Source organism: Lipotes vexillifer, unplaced genomic scaffold (genome assembly GCF_000442215.2).
Source record: "Lipotes vexillifer unplaced genomic scaffold, Lipotes_vexillifer_v1.1 scaffold1237, whole genome shotgun sequence".
NCBI lineage: Eukaryota > Metazoa > Chordata > Mammalia > Artiodactyla > Lipotidae > Lipotes > Lipotes vexillifer.
This window is the reverse complement of record NW_006771447.1, coordinates 369,279-383,098: the sequence shown is the minus strand read 5'-3', so window position 1 is coordinate 383,098 and position 13,820 is coordinate 369,279. Positions and strand designations below refer to the sequence as shown.

The 13,820-nt window shown below is 40.7% G+C and overlaps 1 pseudogene; it reads left to right on the top strand.

Moving 5' to 3' along the window:
* Nucleotides 1-1,410: 1,410 nt before the first annotated feature.
* On the top strand, nucleotides 1,411-9,333 carry LOC103083527 (tigger transposable element-derived protein 1-like; annotated as a pseudogene).
* The last annotated feature ends 4,487 nt before the right edge of the window (nucleotides 9,334-13,820 follow it).

The window sequence follows — 13,820 nt, the reverse complement described above, 5'->3', positions numbered from 1 at the left end:
GCTGGCTGGAAATGAATCTAGAGGGAAATTCAGATCTGAAGGTAGGAATGATGAGCACCAGAATGAGAGAGATGTCGGTAAATATAACACATTAGCTTTTACTTTCTTCTCTTAATCTCTTTAACAAAAAATGTCACAGCTTAAAGTAAAAATGATAACATTATAATGTGAAGTTTATCACTTATGTACAAGTAAAATATATGGCATTAATATCACAAAGGATAAGAAGATAAATGTAATTGTAGTCTTGTAATGTTCTTTCTTTTTTTTGCTGTACGCAGGCCTCTCACTGCCGTGGCCTCTGCCGTTGCAGAGCACAGGCTCCGGACGTGCAGGCTCAGCGGCCATGGCTCACGGGCCCAGCCGCTCCGCGGCATGTGGGATCTTCCCGGACCGGGGCACGAACCCGCGTCCCCTGCATCAGCAGGCGGACTCTCAACCACTGCGCCACCAGGGAAGCCCCTAAAACACTCTTGAAAGAGAAGAGAATGGGAAGAATCAGTCTACTGATTTCAAGACTTATTACAGAGCTACTATCAAGACTGCGTGATTCTGGCAGAGAGACAGACATATAATTCAGTGGAACAGAACAGAGAACCCATGAATAGACCCACACAAATATGCCCAAATGATTTTTAATTAAGCAATTCAGTGAAGGAAAGAGAACTTTTTAACAAATGGTGCCAGAGCAATAAGGGGAAAAGATTGAACCTCAAATGAAGTTTCAACACCTTACACAAAAATTAACTCAAAATAGTTCATGAACTTAAATGTATAACCTAAAAGCTTTTAGGGGAGAAAAAGCATTAAAAAAAAAAAGCTTTAGGATTCAGAGTTAGACAGAGTTCTTAAACTTGACACCAAAGGCTTGATTCCCAATTGGAAAAATTTATAAATTGAACTTCATAAATATAAAAAACTTTTGTTCTTCAAAGGGTGAAAAGATCAGCCACAGAGTGGGAGAAAATATTTGCAAACCACATATCTGACAAAGGACTAGTATCTAAAATATATAAAGAACTCTCAGAAGTCAACAACGACAAAAATCCAATTAGTAAATGGGCAAAAGACATGAAGAGACTTTTGCTGAGAGAATATACAAGTGGCAAATAAACACATGAAAATATGTTCAACCTTACTAGCCATTAGGGAAATGCAAATTAAAATCACAATGAAGTTATCACTACATATCTACTAGAATGACTAAAATTAAAAATGGTGCCAACAGCAAAATGTGGGCAAGGATAAGGAGAAATTGAACCATCCTTTCCATATTGGTAGGAATGTAAAATGGTACTCTGGAAAACACTTGGGCAATTTCCTAAAACATATCATGTGAATATCATACGGCCCAGCAACTCCAGGAGTTTTATAACCAGAGAAAATGAAGTAATATGGTTACAGGAAAACATGCACACAAATGTTTGTAATAGCTTTATTCAACTAGATGTCCTTCAGCAGGTGAGTGATTAAACAAATTATGGCACATTCATAACACAGAATACTATTCAGCAATATAAAAGGAATAAAAAAAGAACTATTTGGACATGAAACAGCAATGATGAATCTCCAGAGAATTATGCTGAGTGAGAAAAGCCAATCCAAAAAGATCACATAATGTATAATTCCATTTATATAATATCCTTGAAAACACAAAATTATAGAAATGGGAGAACAGATTAGTGGTTGCCAGGGGTTAAGAAGGCAGTGGGAGCAGGGAGAAGTGGGGGTAGTTATAAAAGAACAACATGAGGGGGACTTCCCTGGTGGCGCAATGGTTAAGAATCCACCTGCCAGTGCAGGAGACATGGGTTTGAGCCCTGGCCCAGGAAGATCCCACATGCTGCGGAGCAACTAAGCCCGTGCGCCACAACTACCGAGCCTGCGGTCTGGAGCCCACGAGCCACAACTACTGAGCACACATGCCACAACTACTGAAGTCTAGAGCCCTTGCTCCGCAACAAGAGAAGCCACTGCAATGAGAAGCCCGTGCACCGCAAGGAAGAGTAGCTCCCACTCGCCGCAACTAGAGAAAGCCCGCGTGCAGCAACAAAGACCCAACGCAGCCCAAAATTAATTAATTAATTAATTAATTATTTTAAAAAAGAACATGAGGGATCCTTGTGGTGACAGACATATTCTACATCTTAACTATAAACATGTCAATATCCTAGTTGTGATATTGTACTAAACTTTTGCAAGCTGTTAACTTTGGAGAAAACTGTATAAAGGTTAAATGGGATCCCTCTACATTATTTCTTAAAACTGCATATGAACCTACAGGTATCTCAAAATGAAAAATTAAATTTAAGAAAAAGGAAAAAAAAAAGACATAAATCACAAGGCCACAGATGAGGAGAGACGGCACCCAAGCAGACAAAAAAGAGTTCAACTGTTTTTTAAAGACAGAAAATATGGGAATACTAATTAATTTAGCAAAGTGGAGAAAGCCACAATAAAAAGTATGTGAAATAATAAATATACAAAATGAGCTAATTTGCCTACAGGATACCAAAGAGCTCAGATCTCAGGTTTTGAGTAGTAGTAAAATACTGGCTAAAAATAGAGAGAAAATTCTACAAATAAAACAACTAGTTCCTTGGCCACCTCTCCAACAGAAACCGCTACCAGAAGTGGGATGCTATCATAACAAAAACCTCAACAAGTTGCATTTTTCTTAGTCACCACTCTGTACGCAATGAGGAATTTCATATCAGAGAAGGAAAAGATGATGATCCACCTTATGCAGTAGAAAAATGGTTACAAAACCTGTTGATGGCTGTAACTCAGAAGGCAAATCACACACATGATGACTTTAAAACTGTATGGGGAAAAACTGGAAAATGAAACTTTACAGTGTAGGCTGGTTATTATTGGCTGTTTCTAGCAAAACCCAAAAATTTATTTGTTTATTGGTACTCTGAATTGACTGGAAGCAAATGGATTAAGAGTCTGCTAAGTTTCTGTAGGAAATGTATTGGCAGAAAAACAAAAGGCCCAGATTTAGAATGTCTGTTCAAGACTTATAAACAACCTCTGGGAGTCCAACCTTCTACAAACAGGCAAACTGCATGATACCCAGGACAGCATGCTTCCAGCATCAATTCTGGACACAGGGTGTGAGCAAACAAAATAATGGAAAAAGAAGAACCCTAAGGATGTTCCCTGGAGCCATGGAGAAAAAAGGATGTGAGTGTTTCTCCCAGGGAACAAAATCAGAGTCCAATCAAGAAACACCCTTCCCTTCCAGGGAAGGGAACCTTCCTTTATATCTGTCCATAAACATTAAAGAACTGCTACAGAAGAGTAACTACTGTGTGTCTATGCTTCACCTTCCAAATGCTACTGTTTACTAGTCATGTTGTGCCCTTATTATAATACTTTGGTGAGGAGGGTAATAAATAATGTGTTTTCTTAATTCATTTGAACAAGAAAGGCTTATCTGGACCTGATAAGATAGCCTGGCATCACTCAGAGATCCCATACAGGCATACCTCATTTTATTGCTCTTCATTTTACTGGGACTTAGCACATATTGCATTTTTTATGAATTAAAGGTTTGTGGCAACCCTGCATTTAAGCAAGTCTATCGGCGCCATTTTTCCAACAGCATTTGCCCACTCTGTGTCCTCTGTGTCTCTGTGTCACACTTTGGTAATTCTTAAAATAATTCAAACTTTTTCACTATTCTTGTATTTTTATGATGATCTGTGATCAGTGTAATCTCTGATGTTACTATTTTAATTGTTTTAGATGCCATGAACCATGCCCATGTGAGATGGCAAACTTAATCAATAAAAGTTGTGTATGTTCTGACTGCTCTACAAACCAGCTGTTCCTGTCTCTCTCCCTCTCTTCAAGCCTCCCTATTCCCTGAGACACACAATAGTGAAAGTAGTCCAGTTAATAATCCTCAAGAGAAGGGATGGTTTAAATGAAACAAAGAGTCCTCTCACTTTAAATCAAAAGCTAGAAATGATTAAGCTTAAGAAGGAAGGTATGTTGAAAGCCAAGACTGGCTGAAAACTAGGCCTCTTGCACCAATTAGCCAAGTTATGAACGCAAAGGAAGAGTTCTTGAAGAATATTAAAAATGCCGCTCCAGTGAACACATGAATGAAAGTGAAATATCCTTATTGCTGATATGGAGAAAGTTTTAGTGGTCTAGATAGAAGATCAAACCAGTCACAACATTTTCTTAAGCCAAAGCCTAATCCAGAGGAAGGCCCTAACTCTCTTCAATTTGATAAAGGCTGAGAAAGATCAGGAAGCTGTAGAAGAACAGTCTGAACCTAGCAGAGGCTGGTTCATGAGGTTTAAGGAAGGAAGCCGTCTCCATAACATCAAAGTGCAAGGGGAAGTAGCAAGTGCTGATGTAGAAGCTGCAGCAAGTTACCCAGAAGATCTAGCTGAAATGATTAATGAGGTTGTTATACTAAACAACAGACTTTCAATGAAGACGAAACTGTGTTATATTGGAAGAAGATGCCATCTAGGACTTTCATAGCTAGAGAGAAGTCAATGCCTGGTTTCAAAACTTCAAAGGACAGGCTCACTCTCTTATGAGGGACTAATGCAGCTGGTGACTTTAAGTTGAAGCCAATGGTCATTTACAAAATTCCTAAATATTTTAAGCCCACTGTTGAGACCCAATGCCCAGAAAAAAAGATTCCTTTCAAAATATTACTGCTCACTGAAAATGCACTTGGTTAACCAAGAGCACTGAGTGAGATATACAATGAGATTATTGTATTGGTGTTTTCATGACCATTAACACATCCATTCTGCAGCTCATGGATCAAGGAGTAATTTTGACTTCCAAGTCTTATTATTTAAGAAATACATCTCAGAAGGCTGTAGCTGCCATAGATAGTGATTCCTCTGATACAGCTGGGTAAAACTGAAAACCTTTTGGAAAGGATCTCATCATTCTAGATATCACTAAGAACATTCATGATTCATGGGAAGAGTTCCAAATATCAAAATGAAGTGGAGTTTGGAAGTTGATTCCAACCCTCATGGATGAGTTCTTAAGGGGTTCAAGACTTCAGTGGAAGAAGTAACTGCAGATGTGGTGGAAACAGCAAAAGAACAAGAATTAGAAGTAAAGCCTGAAGATGTGATTGAATTGCTGCAATCTCTTGATAAAACTTTAGTGGATGAGTTGCTTTTACGGATGAGCAAAGAAAGTGGTTTCTTGAGATGCAATCTACTCCTGATGAAGATGCTGTTGAAGACTGCTGAAATGACAACAAAGGATTTAAAATGTTACATACACTTAGTTGATGAAGCAGTGGCAAGGTTTGAGAGGACTGACTCCAACTTTCAAAGAAGTTCTACTGTGGATGAAATTTATCAAACTGCACTGCATGCTACAGAGAAATGGCTCATGGAAGGAAGAATCAATCAATACGGCAAACTTCACCGCTGGCTTACTTTAAGAAATTCCAACAGCCACCCCAACCTTCACCCCAACCTGATCAGTTAGCAGCCATCAACATCAAGGCAAGACCCTCCATCAGGAAAAGGATGAGGACTCACTGAGGGCTCAGATGATGATAAGCACATTTTAACGGTAGAGTATTTTTAAATTAAGGTATGTACATTGTCTTTTTAGGACATAGTGCTACTGCACACTTAACAGATTACAGTATAGCATAAACATAACTTTTATGTGCACTGGGAAACCAAAAAAAATTGTGACTTGCTTTATCTCAATATTTGCTTTATTGCGTTGGTCTAGAACTGAACCTGCAATATCTCCAAGGTATGCCTGTACTTTGAACTGAAGGCAATGGCTGGTTGTACAGGGGGTTAGCATGCCCCACATGTAGGAGGGAGAATGAAACAGTCTGGGGACCAGAATGGCCAACTGAAGCAGAGTCAATGCTACTTATCCACTACACTGGTCCCTGTTCCTGGGCAAATTAAAAAAATACATTTTCCAGCCTCCTTTGCAATTATGTTAGAGGTAAGGTGACTAATTCCTTACCAATATAATATGGTGAGAGTAATGTTAGCCACTTCCAGGCCTGGCCTTTAAAACCATTCATTGAGATCCTCCAGCTCTTCCACTGCCATCTTGGAAGCCAGATGGCATAGCTACAGATGGAGGAGTTACATCCAACTTGTGTTAGACTTTTCATGACAAAAATATTTTGTTGTTGCTATTGTGCTGTTGCCATAGCACAGCACAGTCCAGTGCTTTCAAAATTTCTTGTGCATATAAATCATCTTGTTCTGAGGCACACCTGGGATGTGGCCTGAGATTCTACATCTCTAACAAGCACCAAGATGATACCAACGTGAACAGTCTACGGAATACACCTTGAAAAGCAAGACTAATACACAGGAGGAGAACAGATGATTCTCTGGAGAAACTGAATGGCCCAGAGAAAAGGTCTCCCGTCGGAACTGGGCAGAAGACTAGGGAATTCAGGCTTGCATTCACAGTGAATCAAAAACTACATGTAAACAATATTGTCAACTATTTTCAAGCCAACGAAGTGTATGCTTCGTAGAACTGAGAAGATGGCTTCCCCTGCCCTTTCCTGCATCTTCCCACCTTTCTTTAAGCCTGTCTTCCTAACCCCACCTTAACCCCCATGACCTGGATTAAATACCACCCCCTCCATGAAGTTCTGCCATTCAATCTAATGACCAGATGGGCACTAATCCTCCTCTCAATTTCCGTAGCACTTCTATCACTTCAAGACCCTCAACACATTATCCCCAGATTGCATGTGATTTAACTCCTCTATCAGAATAAGCACCAGAAGAACTACAACACTGATCACATCAGCCTGGCTCAAAGGCAGCGCTCAGGTTTTTTGTCTTTGTTGACTGTTAAATGAATACATGAATTAGAAAATTCAGGGATTTCAGAGTGAGTTGAGCAAAGAAACTAAATCAGGCCTAATTTTTTAAAAAAATCCTCAAAGATGAAGAATTAAAAATTACACTCCCTGAAAAAAATTTCAACATTGAAAATCCTCAAAATATAGCAAAGACAAAACCGATAAATAGTTAAAACTAAATGTTTATAGTGCATACACTGGTCATTTCCATACTCACAGGTAGCCAAAGCAAAAGGCCTAAGATCTTCCTGTAGGATTATTTACCATCAGAACAGCCCACTGCTTTAGAAAATGTCAAGTCAATCAGATAACTAAAGAATAAGTAGGATTGTAAAGTATCTTTTCTAGAAAAAAATAGTATATGCCATTTCATGACTCAAATTTGGTACTTTTAGAAATTTTGGCAACTTTTTTTCTTTCAGTTATTTAAATTGTTTACCACCAAGAGTATAAACCTAAACCTTATGTGATTACAGCAAAAAAGGAACTGCTACATGGAGGGGGGGCAGGAGGGACCAAAGTGAAACAGAGCTGTTCTTCAAGAACTAGACACTGCTACTGATAACAAACAAAGGGTCTTGACTGGTTTAATGAATTCACTCCCGTCTATGCATCTATAATATCTTCCTGGAACTAATTTAAAGAAGACAAAAATGTTGGAACTAGGGTTGCCAGATTTAGCAAATAAAAATACAGTCGGCCCAGTTAAATTTCGGATAAACAATGACTTTTTTTTGTTTGTTTTGTTTTGTTTGCGGTACGCAGGCCTCTCACTGTTGTGGCCTCTCCCGTTGCGGAGCACAGGCTCCGGACGTGCAGGCTCAGTGGCCATGGCTCACGGGCCCAGCCGCTCCGCGGCATGTAGGATCTTCCCAGACCGGGGCACGAACCCGCGTGCCCTGCATCGGCAGGCGGACTCTCAACCACTGCGCCACCAGGGAAGCCCAACAATGGCTTTTTAGTAAAGCATGCCCTATGCTTTATACTAAAAACGTATTCACTGTTTACTAAAATTCAAATTTGATCTGGCAATCCTAAGGGAAGCCAAAATCAATCCAATTTCCTCACTTAGTAGCAGAAACTGTGACCCCAAGAAGGGAAGTGACTTACCTAAACCAAAGATCAAGGAAGTCAGTTTGATTTCAAAAGAGAAAACATATTTCACTAGGTCACCTTGGGCTCCACTCATGGTCCACTCGACCTCTGATTTTCACACATCTCACAGAAGCACCAAGCAGACAAGCTGTCAAAACATATGGTTTTCCTCTTTTAATATCAAACTGTGAGTTCTAGTAAACTGACCAACTCCAGTCTTCAAAAACAACAAATGAGGAAACTATGTATTTCTCTTAACTTAAAAAAAAAAAATCCTCCTGATAATCTTTTTGCCTAAACACCATCACCTCAGATTCTGTTTATGTTCACTCACTACATAAGAACAGGACATCCTTTTCTCCCAAACCTAGTTGTCTCAGGGTTATGGGAGCCGGGGAGTGGGGAGGAAGACAGTATGGCAGATAAAGATTCTGATTTTGACAAATTCGGCTTCCAAACAAGGTTTTAAGAAAAAAGGTTGCATTTTTAAAAGCCTGGGGGGAGAAATAAAAGTAACATAAACCATTATGACTTTCTCTAAGTTTTCTATTAAAAACTTCACCCTAGTGAACAAGAATCCAAATCGTGTCAGGTGAAAAACTGAAAGTCAAACAGAAACTCAGTAATTAAAAGACAAAATATCTACCTATGCTTTCCCTCTGGCAGCTTCCAATGTATACAGGACTCTCTCGAGATCACACACGTCGGAAGGGTAAGATCCTCAGAAATCACCTAGTCCATCCTTTCATTTTACAGATGTAGAAACTCAGGCCAAGGGGAGGGCTGACTTGCCCAAGGTCTCACAGCCCGCCGGGGGCAGGACTTCAACTGGGACTCCACGCTGGCAGCCCCAAGCCCTCAGCGCCCGATGGCTCCTGCGGCCCCCGGCTCGGCCCGGCCCGGCCCAAGGGCAGCCTCGAAAACCGGGGCGGAAGAGCCCACGGCCCAGGGTCGCTGCCGCCTTTCGGCCAGCTAGGCGCCTGGGCCTCGGCCCAGGGCGGTGCGAGGCCCGGGCCTCGACGGCCGCCCCCGACCCGCCCACCTGTCGCGGACCGCACAACGGGCAGCCACACCCCCTGCCAGGGCCGGGGGCTCGGCCGGCCTCGACGGCGGCCAGCAGCGGCGGCTCCGCGCGGCGCGGGGTACGCAAGACCCGAGGCCGCAGGAGTTACCTCAGGTGGGCGCTGAGCTCGCGGCGGGGAACCCCCCGCCCGCCTCGGGCATGCCGGAGACGCGGACGCGGCAGGGCTGCAGCTCGGCCACCGCTAAGCCTGTTTACAACCCTCCGCGGGAGGACGCCGACTGGTCTGTCACGTGATGCACACGTCACGTGCTCGACCGGGGTGGGGCAGAGGTGTTGCCCAGCGACGACGGCGATCTAGGGGCGGGCGTCGGCGTCGGCGCGGTCTTTTCTGCTCTCCCACTTCATGGGCTGCTGTGCAGAGTCGACAGCCGGCGCGCCCTGATCAACCCGGGAGAGGAAGAGGAAAGACCCACCACCGGCTTCGTCCTTTAGTGACCCCTGAGCCTAACCGCATGTATCATTCTTGTTTTGGAAGGGGGAGGGAATTAGGTCCGGCATTATGATGTTGAACTTGAAAAGAAAAATGGAAAATACTTTTTTACCCAAAGCTAGAAAACAAAGGGAGAGCAGAGGAATAAGCAATAATGGTTTGATTTGCCTTAATGAACACTTTTGTTTACTTTTGCTCCCTAATGTGAATGAAGGTCCACAGCCTACCACCGCCCCCATCATAGAAAGGCTGTGAAGAGGGCTTATGGGACTTCCAATTTTTATTTTAAATTATATTTTGTTATCATTTCCATGATTAGTCTTTGTATATGTAAATACAAACATATCTAAGTAAATATTTGATTTGGCATTAAGCTTTTGTCCACATCAAACTTTCCTGATTATAGCTCTGTCACTTTGTTTGTAGTGACTGCTCTACTAAGTGTAGTTTTCCTAGATCAAACTTTGTAGAAGTCTCAGCCATTGACAGTTTCTCCCATAATATTCATTATAAGCTGTGTAATAAATAATTTGTATTATTTCTTACTAAATTCATGAGTGAATTGGGAGCAAATACCTGCAAATATGCCAGTTGTTATGTTGTCCTGGTGTGATCTATTGGGTAATCACATTCCACCATACATTTCCGATCACTTTGCATACTTAGCTATCTATGAGCACATTGACAGGGTCAAAACAGTGGACTCAAAATATCTTCCAGGTCAATAGGACAAGGTCAAATATCCTCTTCATTTCTATAACACACCTAGAATGCAGCACTACAAAGAGTACAAAATATAGTGATGGATCTTCGGCAATATTCATCTTTTACTATGGAAAATAGGTTACAAGGCCAGTTGCCACAACCTGACTTTTTCTGCTGCCTCTGGCAACAGACGTTCCACGAAGGCAGGAACAGTATCCTCCATTGGTGTTCCTTATCTGGGAAGCAAAGAAAGTTGGCTGATCTGTGCATGTGGAATCCTGCCATCCTTCGGTAGGAAGTGGCAAAGAACTTTTGTAGATCCAGAAGGATCTGTGAGTTAGGCAGTACTCTGGAGGCAATGCTAGGGTGAGCCAGGACTCACTGGAATTCTGGGGAGACATACAGAGATAAAAATTGATTGGTCAGTGGTCAGTGGATTAAAAGCCACAGGATTGTTAGTGCTCATACAGAGCACTAACTCTGATACCTTCTGACCTCAACCCTGAATACAAAATACATTTTCCATACTGACCAAATACATGTATTGATCAATATATAGCTTAAAAGTTTCAAGAAGCAAATTTACCTTCCCTTTCTCTTCCACTTTATTCTGTTCAGTTTTTTAAAACTTCTGCTCCCAACTCAATTGATTTTTTTAACTGAATACTGGTTCTGTCCTACAGTTTGAAAATCACTGAAAGTCGCTGATCTAGGACATTAATTGCACAATTGCTGGGGAATAAAAGAGAGATCCAAAGGCTAGTCATATGGAGATTAGACTTTAGAGATTAGAAGATAAGCAAAGGAAATGTAGGAGCAGCCAGAGGTAAGAGAAGAAACAAAACAGAGGAGTCCTAAAGACGAAAGGAAGAAAATGTTTCAGGGTGAAGGAAATGCATGTGTCATTGGTCCTGAGAAGTTGAGTAAAATGAAAATGGACCTTTGGATTTGGCAGTTTACAGATCATTGAGAGCTTGAGAACAGAGCAATTAAGACAAAGTGGTGGGGATACAAGCTTGATTTTTTTAATTTATTTTTTTCAAGCTTGATTTTAGAGATAGTAAATGGTGACAGCAAGTAGACATATTTCTTTTTGCTGTAAAGAGGAGCAGGGGAATGGGACAACAGCAGGTAAGAGATGTGGGCGTTAAGGTTCTCTGTTTAAATATTTATACGCTAATAGAAATGGTCCAGTGATGAGAAAAGATCGATGCAGAAGAGAGTGACAGTCGTATAAAGAAAATTCTCAGGTAGGCTGGAGGGATCGTCTGTAGATAGGTGAACAAGGGTTGCGAGCAGGCAGATACAGATAGCTTGGTAGACTTGTTTGATGCAGGTGGAATTTTCTTTTCCATTTATTCATAGTTTAATAAAATAAGCTGAGAGTGAGGAGGGGGAGAGATGTTGCTGGTGGTTTGGGGGTGGTGGTGAAAATCATCCAGGAGAGTGCAACATCCCAGCCCAGTTCCAGCCCCAGCCCGGTGATTCCCCACATGGACGACTGCTACTACACCTTTCTGTTTCCTGACTTCTATCCTGCCTCCTACAGTCTTTTTTCTATGCGATCACCAGCATGATTTTTCAGAACTTAGATCCCATTACAGAAACCCCTAATATTTTCCCAGTTCAGAATAAAGTCCAAAGTTCTTGCCTATAAAGTCCTCCATGACATAGCCCTTTATTTCCTATCATCTCCCTCACTTGCTTTGCTCCAGCCACCAGGCTTCTCTGCTATTTCTTCATTACCTCAGGCAAAGAACACTTTCCCCCATTTCTTAACTGCCTTTGTGACTTTACTTAAATGTTAACTTTGTCATAGTGGCTGTATTTGACCACCCTTTTTAAAACAACACTCATATCTGTCACCCTACTCTGCTTGGTTTTTGTTTTAGCACTTATTACCAGCTGTGGCAGAGACATTTACAGCTCATGAAATATCCATTCCCCACCCCCATAACTCTTGCAGTTAGGTAGGGCCATATGCCCAGCTCTGACCAATGGGTTGTGAGCAGAAGTGTGCTTCTACACTTCTAGGCAAGAGCATATTGGAGCCACCATGCAACCGTCCAGCTCTCTCTTCCCCTGATGCAGCAATCTCAGAGACCACACGTGGCACTGGCAAACCACACAACAGAAACAGACTGAATCACTGAGTTACCTTATCAGGCAGTTGCCCTAAAAAGTTGCCTGGCTCACTGAATTTTGCAAGGGTGAAGAATAAACTTCGTGTTAAACCACTGAGCTTTGGGGGTTAATGTGTTACCACATTGTAACATAACATCTGTTACAGTCTGAATTATGTCTCTTTAAAATTTATATGTTTAAGTCCTAAGTCCCAGTACCTCAGAATGTGACTGTATTGAAGATAGGCCCCTTAAAAAGGTAGTTAAGGTAAAATAAGGTCATTCAGGTGGGCCCTAATCCATTATGACCAGTGTCCTCATAAGAAGAGGAGATTAGGACACAGATACCCATAGAGGGAAGATCATGTGAAGACACAGGGAGAAGGCAGCTCTCTGCAAGCCAAGGAGAGAGGCCTCAGAGGAAACCAACCTGCCAACTCCTTGATCTCAGACTTCTACCTTCTAGAACTGTGAGAAAATTAACTTGTTTAAGCCACCCAGTCTATGGTACTTTGTTATGGCAGCCCTAGTAAACGAATACATCCTAACACCAATACTCCATCTGGCATATTTATTTTTATTGTTTCCCTTCTCTAGAATATAAGCACATAATGAAAGCAGGGATATTTAGTTCAACACTATGTCCACAGCATTTAGAATAGTGCCTGACACCGAGTAGATGCTCAATTAATACTTATCGAATGACTGAATACTGTATTTAAATGAAACTTTTTCCAAGAAAATCTCTGGGGCTCTACTCATTTTGCTAACTTTCCATAACATTTTTTAGATTCTTCTGAATTAAACTTCCCTTTTCATTTCTAATTTTACTAATTTACTTTTCTTTCTTAAGGTAATGTTGATATAAAATAAATTTGACTGAAATATTGTGGAATAAATGCAATTTTATTCAATTTCCAGTATTCACTTTCTTTTCTTTTCCTGATTTCCATTTTCTCTTTTCCTTTGGTTCTCTGAGTTCTTCTCCCAAGTTTTAGATTAGTTATAGTTTTTCTCTTTCTTTGTAACATAGACATTTCTACCTTATTTCTGGAATAAAGAATATAGCACTATTTTCTGGTAAGTTACAGCTTTGACTGTGTTGTGCAAATTTTAATAAGTACTATTTATGAAAGTTGGTGTATAAAATAATACTTTCTAGGATTTTTAAATATGTGTGAAGAATATTTTAGTTTTCCATTATTGTTAAACACTTTAATGACAGCATTTTACAACAGAATACTTCTATGAATGTACTGTTTAAAATGTTTTCTTTTTACATTTTACATGGATTTTCTTGCCCCCAAAGGAATCAAATACTTGAGAAAACATATATTCTCTATTTGTCCCATTTTATTGTCTAAAAAAATGTTAAATTCATCTTGTTTTTCGCTGTTGATTTGTCCTGTTATATCCACAATGGATGTTAAGGCACATACTAGCTAGTTTAGTCCACTTCTTTTTGCACATATTTAAGTTTTTTTAATAAACTATTTTTTAGAATAGTTTGATTTACATAAAATTTTC